This window comes from Tursiops truncatus, chromosome 1 (assembly GCF_011762595.2).
Source record: "Tursiops truncatus isolate mTurTru1 chromosome 1, mTurTru1.mat.Y, whole genome shotgun sequence".
NCBI classification, from domain to species: domain Eukaryota; kingdom Metazoa; phylum Chordata; class Mammalia; order Artiodactyla; family Delphinidae; genus Tursiops; species Tursiops truncatus.
The window spans coordinates 88018704-88025504 of NC_047034.1; positions in this window are offsets into that span (position 1 = coordinate 88018704).

Sequence of the window (6801 nt, forward strand, 5' to 3'; positions counted from 1 at the left end):
TCCTTCTCCTCTCTCTCTTTCTTGGCATGTAGACGTCCAAATGTTCTAACAACATTTTTTGAAAAGACTATTCATTCTCCATTTAATTGCTTTTGCACTTTTGTAAAAAAATCAGTTGGCCATATTTGTGTGAGTCTATTTCTGGACTGTCTGTCTAATCTATGTATCTATGCCTTTGCCAGTACCACACTGTGTTGGAAACTGTAGCTTTAAAGTAAATCTTAAAATAGGGTGATATCATTCCTCCAACTTTAGTCATCTTCTTCAAAATTGTTTTAGCTATTCTAGCTCCTTTGCCTTTCAAAATAAATTTTAAAATCAGGTTGTCCATATCTTCAAAAAATTCTGCTGGGATTTTGATTAGAATTGCATTAAATCTACAGATCAATTTAGGCAAAACTGACATCATTTCCCTGTTGCATTTTCCAATCCATAAACATGGCATGCCCCTCCATTAATTTAGGTCTTTGATTTCTTTCATCAGCATTTGAAGTTTTAAGCATACAGATCATGTACATGTTTTGGTAGATTTATTCCCGAGAATTTAATTGGGGGGGAGCCATTATAAATTATATAATTTAAAATTTAAGTTTCCTTTTGACAATTGTTAGTATGTAGAAATACGATTTTTTTCTGTTGACCTTGTATCCTGTAACCTTTCTAAACTCACATTTTAGTTCCATGAGTTTTTTGTAGGTTCCTTAGGATTTTCTATGTAGACAATTACATTGTCTGCAAATAGGGAACGTTTTACTTCTACCTTTATAACCTGTATGCCTTTTATTTATTTTCCTTGCCTTATTGCACTGGCTAGGACTTTCAGTATGATGTTGAATAGAAGTGGTGACAGTGGACATCATTGCATTGTTCCTGATCTTAGGGGAAAGTATTCAGCTTTTCACCATTTCATATGATATCAGCTCTAGGTTTTTTTATAGATGCCCTTTATCAGCCTGTGGAAGTTCCTTTCTTTTTTTCTTTTTTAAAATTAATTAATTTATTCATTTATTTTTGGCTGCGTTGGGTCTTCGTTGCTGCACGCGGGCTTTCTCTAGTTGCAGTGAGCGGGGGCTACTCTTCGTTGCGGTGTGCGAGCTTCTCATTGCGGTTGCTTCTCTTGTGGAGCACGGAGTCTAGGCACACAGGATTCAGTAGTTGTGGCACATGGGCTCAGTAGTTGTGGCTTGTGGGCTCTAGAGCGCAGGCTCAGTAGTTGTGGCGCACGGGCTTAGTTGCTCCATAGCATGTGGGATCTTCCTGGACCAGGGATTGAACCCATGTCCCCTGCATTGGCAGGCGGATTCTTAACCACTGTGCCACCAGGGAAGTCCGAAGTTCCTTTCTATTTCTAGTTTGCTGAGAGTTTTTAATCATGGATGGATGTTGAATTTTGTCAAATGCTTTTTCTGCATCAATTGATAATGATAATGTATTTTTTCTTCTTTGGACAATTATGACAAGTATGGTAGATTACACTGATATATTTTTTAGAATATTAAAAGGATACATAAATACATATATAATATATATAATTTTAAAATAAAGTGTATGCATACACACATACGTACATATATATATATATATATATACACACATATATACACACATACATACATACACTTTATTTTTAGAGCAGTTTTAGGTTCACAGTAAAATTGAGCAGAAACTGCAGAGAATTCCCGCCTCCCTATCCCCTCCCTGCATGCAGCCTCTCCCATCATCAACATCCCGAATCAGTATGGTACATTTATTTGTAACAATCAATAAGTCAACACTGACATCATTATCAACCAAAGTCCATAGTTTACATTAGGGTTTACTCTTTGTATTATATAGTCTATGGATTTTGACAAATGTATAATGACATGTATTCACTCTTATAGTATCATGCAGAATAATTTCACTACCCTAAAGATATCCTGTGTTTTATGTTTATCCCTCCCTCCACCCCACCCTGCAACCAACCACTGATCTTCCTGCCTCCCTATTTTTGCTTTATCCAGAATATCATACAGTTGGAATCATTCATTATGTAGCCTTTTGAGATTGGCTTCTCTCACTTAGTAATATAAGTGAAATATATATAATAATACATAAGTTTCCTCTATGTCTTTTCATGACTTGATAGCTCATTTCTTTTTAGCACTGAATAATAGTAGTCCATTGTCACAGTTTGTGTATCCATTCACCTACTGAAGAATATCTTGATTGCTCCCAAGTTTTGGAAGCTATGAATCAAGTTACGATAAATGTCCACGTGCAGGTTTTTGTGTGGATGTAAATTTTCAACTCCTCTGGGCAAATACAGTTCAATTGCCATATTGTATGTTTGGTTTTATAAGAAACTGCCAAACTATCTTCCAAAGTGGTTGTACCATTTTGCAGCCCCATCAACAATGAATGAGAGCTCCTGTTGCTCCACATCGTTGCCAGCATTTGGTGTTGTCAGTGTTTTGGATTTTAGCCATTTTAATAGGTGTATAGTGGTATCCCATTGTTTTAATTTGCAATTTCCTAATGACATGTTATGTTGAGCCTCTATTCATATGCTTACTTGCCATCTGTATATCTTCTTTGGTGAAGTGTCTATTCAGATCTTTTCCCCATTTTTAAATCAGGTTGTTCATTTTCTTATTGTTGACTTTTAAGTGTTTCTTGTATATTTTGGATAACAATACTTTATCAGATATGTCTTTTGCAAATTTTTTCTCCCAGTGTTAGGTTTGTCTTCTCATTCTCTTGACAGTGTTTTTTGCATAGCTTTTTAAAAAAGTTTTAAACTTTTTTAAAAGTTTTAAATTTTAATGAAGTCTGCATCAATTTTTCCTTTCATGAGTCATGCCTTTGGTGTTGTATCTAAAATGACCTCACTAAACCCAAAGTCATCTAGGTTTTCTCCTATGTTATCTTCTGAGTCTCATAGTTTTGCATTTTACATTTAGGTCTATAATCTCGAGTTAATTTTTGTGCAGAGTATAAAGTCTGTGTCTAGATTCATGTTTTTTGCACATGGATGTCCAGTTTTTCCAGCACCATTTGTTGAACAGCATATTTTTTCTCCACTGAATTGCCTTTGCTTCTTTGTCAAAGATCAAATGACTATATTTTTGTGGGTCTATTGACTGATTTTTGAATACTGAATCAGTCAGCTTTGAATTTTTGGTCATGATGTGTTATTCTTTACGTATATATATTCTATAATATATATGTGTATATTATATATTGTTGAATTCAATTTTTAAATTCTGTTGAGAATTTTTTTTTTTTTTTTTTTTTTGGCCATGCCAGTGCACGGCATGCAAGATCTTAGTTCCCTGACTAGGGATCGAACCTGGCTCCATGCAGCGGAAGCACCGAGTCCTAACCACTGGACCGCCAGGGAATTCCCCTGTTGAGGATTTTTTTCATCTATGTTCATGAGGGCTATTTGTTTGTAGTTTTCTTTTTTGGACTCTCTTTGGTTTTGTTATCAAGGTAATGGTAGCCTCCTAAAATAAGTTGGAAAAATCTTCCCTTCTCTTTCTGTTTTCTGGAGAGCTACTGCTTTTTAAAAAGCTGAAGCTGTATTGTGGCCAAATCGACTGTACATTCAAGGTAACGTCACTCAGCATTTTTTTTAATCCATGAAATTTATTCCACAGCAGGTTTTTTTTTTCGAAAATTATGCCTGTTAGGAGTAGAGGCACCCTACAAAAGGAGACTGACCACTTGCCAAATTTCTGTCCTGAATAGTTTTTTGTTTCTGTGTTTATTTTAGATAATCTTGGGAGACCCTGAAGACTTTTTGGACTTCTGGTAAAATGATTTCTACTATTTGGAATCCTAATTCTGTTGGATTTGGATTTATAAACAATTTGTAAAGGCCTAATACATTTCCAAACCACTTAATCTTTGTACATACTTCAGAAGAAAATAGTTTATTTTAAGGGAAGAAATATATATATGTGTGTGTATATATGTATATATGTAAAAATCAATGGCTGTTATTGTAATGGAAAATAAAAACTATGACAATTATTGTGTGAAACAGTGATTTAAATATTTCTATTTTTTTCTGGAACCAGTGACACAGAGAAAACATTCCTCCATAAACAAAGACATGGAAGTGTGTATTGCTGAGGCATATTGGTGATCAACAAATACTTCTATTTGCCCTGAAAATCAGATGTATGAAGGGCCATAGTAGAAAATAAAATTGGAATGGCAGTTGGGGGTAAGGGCCTTAAGTGATAAGCCCTTAGACTTTATTGACTACTCACTCAGATTTTGAGCAGAAGAGGTGATAAAGAATAGAGGTTAAGGGCTTCCCTGGTGGCGCAGTGGTTGAGAGTCTGCCTGCCGATGCGGGGGACGTAGGTTCGTGCCCCGGTCTGGGAGGATAGAACATGCTGCGGAGCGGCTGGGCCCGTGGGCCATGACCGCTGGGCCTACGCATCCGGAGCCTGTGCTCTGCAATGGGAGGGGCCACAGCAGTGAGAGGCCCGCATACCGCAAAAAAAAAAAAAAAAAAAAAAAAAGAATAGAGGTTAAGGACCCAAGTGGAGTGAGACAGATTAGTTCCAAACCTAGTTCTGCCACTTAGGAGCTATGTTTCCTTTTCAAGAGACTTAATTTTCCTAAGCTTCTATTTTCTTATCTACAGAATGGGGTTAATGACAGTATCTACTACGAAGGGCTGTTATGAAGGTTAAATAAGGTAATATAAAGAGAGCCTGGTGCCTGCCACATACCAAATATTATAAATATTCGTTGCTCTGTGGTAGAACTGTGATTCAGAACTATTAATCTGGCAGCAGTGTGTATAAGTGATGTAAGTACATGGCTTTCCTTCTTAAAACAGAACCAGAGCCTTTCAAGGTTTGTGCCAAGAATACTTCAGGAAGTTGAATCTCCAGGTGGAGTGGCATGTGTCTGAAATTGAATTAACAAGATTTAGAGGCACTCTGACTGAAGGTCAGGGAAGAGGGAATCATGACTGCATTACTGTTTTCTATATTCCAGTGTACCCGTATACTGTGCTATTTTTAAGCACTGAAATTAAGGTATTTTTACGGGTGTAATACCATTATTTTAGACCTCAGTCAGCAGCTTTATTTACTCTTCTTAGGTCCTCTTCAAACCCTCCTTCCTCCTCCTGCTCTAACCTCCTCCTCATCACTAACCATAAACCAATACCATTTATCACCATAAACCCTCCCATCCCCTCCTTACCACCCCGTTCCAGTAACTCCCTACCTCTTCCAAACTTCATCTCTTACAAACTTCATCCTCCACTACGCTCTCTCAGCAAAAATGCTGAGCGAGGACTAAAAAGGAGGAGTCTTTGAAGTAGGAAATCTCCCCATAGGGGATGGAGAAGAGTCAGACCCAGCTAGGGCTATCTCTTTTGGGCTCACAGGAGAGAAATCATTTTCAATCAGAAGAAGTAGTCCTGAAAACCCTATGGGTTGCTAAACTGGGCAGGAAAGTCTAGAAGCTCTTCCTAACCAGCTACATCATAGATGATGTGTATGGATATGTGTGGGGTAGAAGTGAAGTTGCAGAAAGCAGCAGAGCCAGTAGTGGCCAGAAGGATATTTTGTAATTTGTTTACAATTTTTGTTTTTAAATGTGTTAAATAATATTTAGTTACATTAATATTTTTAAAACTTTATAAATTCTAAACATGTAAAAAAATCCAGTATTTTGGCTTTGCAGGAAATTAAAGCAGAAAGTTTAAAAATATAATTTTGCTCTAGTATTGTAACTACTCACTAAGAGAGGAATCAAAGATGGTTTTAAGTGTGAAAGACCATTGATGACAGGTATAAAAATAGGGAATGTCACATCAGGACTATCAAACATTGTCCTGTACTGTAAGATATGATGTCATGATCTGGATCCCAAACTGCTTTCTTTCTTTTTCTTTCTTTTTTCTTTTTTTTTAAATTAGAGAGAGAGATTTTGTAGTTTTCCTTTGCTTTCCTTTGGTGTCAGCACCAAGTACCAAAATATTGGATTTTATTTCATTAAGTGTGCAGAATTCATAACATTTTTTAAAAATTAGTGAAACTGCTGCTGATTCATATGCCTCCAAGCAAAAACCCTCCTCTGTTGTTGCTTCCAATTTGCTTGTTGCAGAAAACCAGATGAATTAGTTTAAACTACTTTAGTGCAGACACCTGACTCAAACAGGCTTAAGCAGAAAAGGAAATTTGTTGCCTCCTGTAACTGAAACATCCAAGAGTTTTACTCATGACTCGTTCCAGGGGCCCAAATAACATCAGAAGTGGATTCCTTCTCTGCCTCTGTCTCTGTCTATCTCTCCTCTGCTTTTCTCTCCATGTCGGTTTCATTTTCCAGCTGGATTCTCCCCCTTGATAGCCCAACAACATGTCTGGTCTTAACATCGTAACAACCTAGCAACCCCATAAGAGTTGCAGGCGAAGTTCTGGGTAGGGCTCTCAATAGCCCAGGTTGGGCCACATTCCCATTTCAGAATCAGTCACGGTGTGGCCAAGGGACTGGCCAGATCCTTGTACTCATTCTTCGACCTTGTGGGTAGTATCAGTCCTATCAAGACCACAAAACTGAAAGTTAGAGAGAACTAGTTTCCCCAACGGAAAATCAGGGTGCTTTTGCCTAAATAAAGAACAGTGAACAAGCAAAAACAAAGATGATCATTACATCAGATAACAAACCTGTTAGAACTGCACCTAGAATCATGGCAAATTGACTCTAAGAGAGGATCGAAGAATGTTGCCCATAAATAAAGTCCATGAACTCTGGTATGTAAACTTTGTGACATCTCTTTCAGTAGTT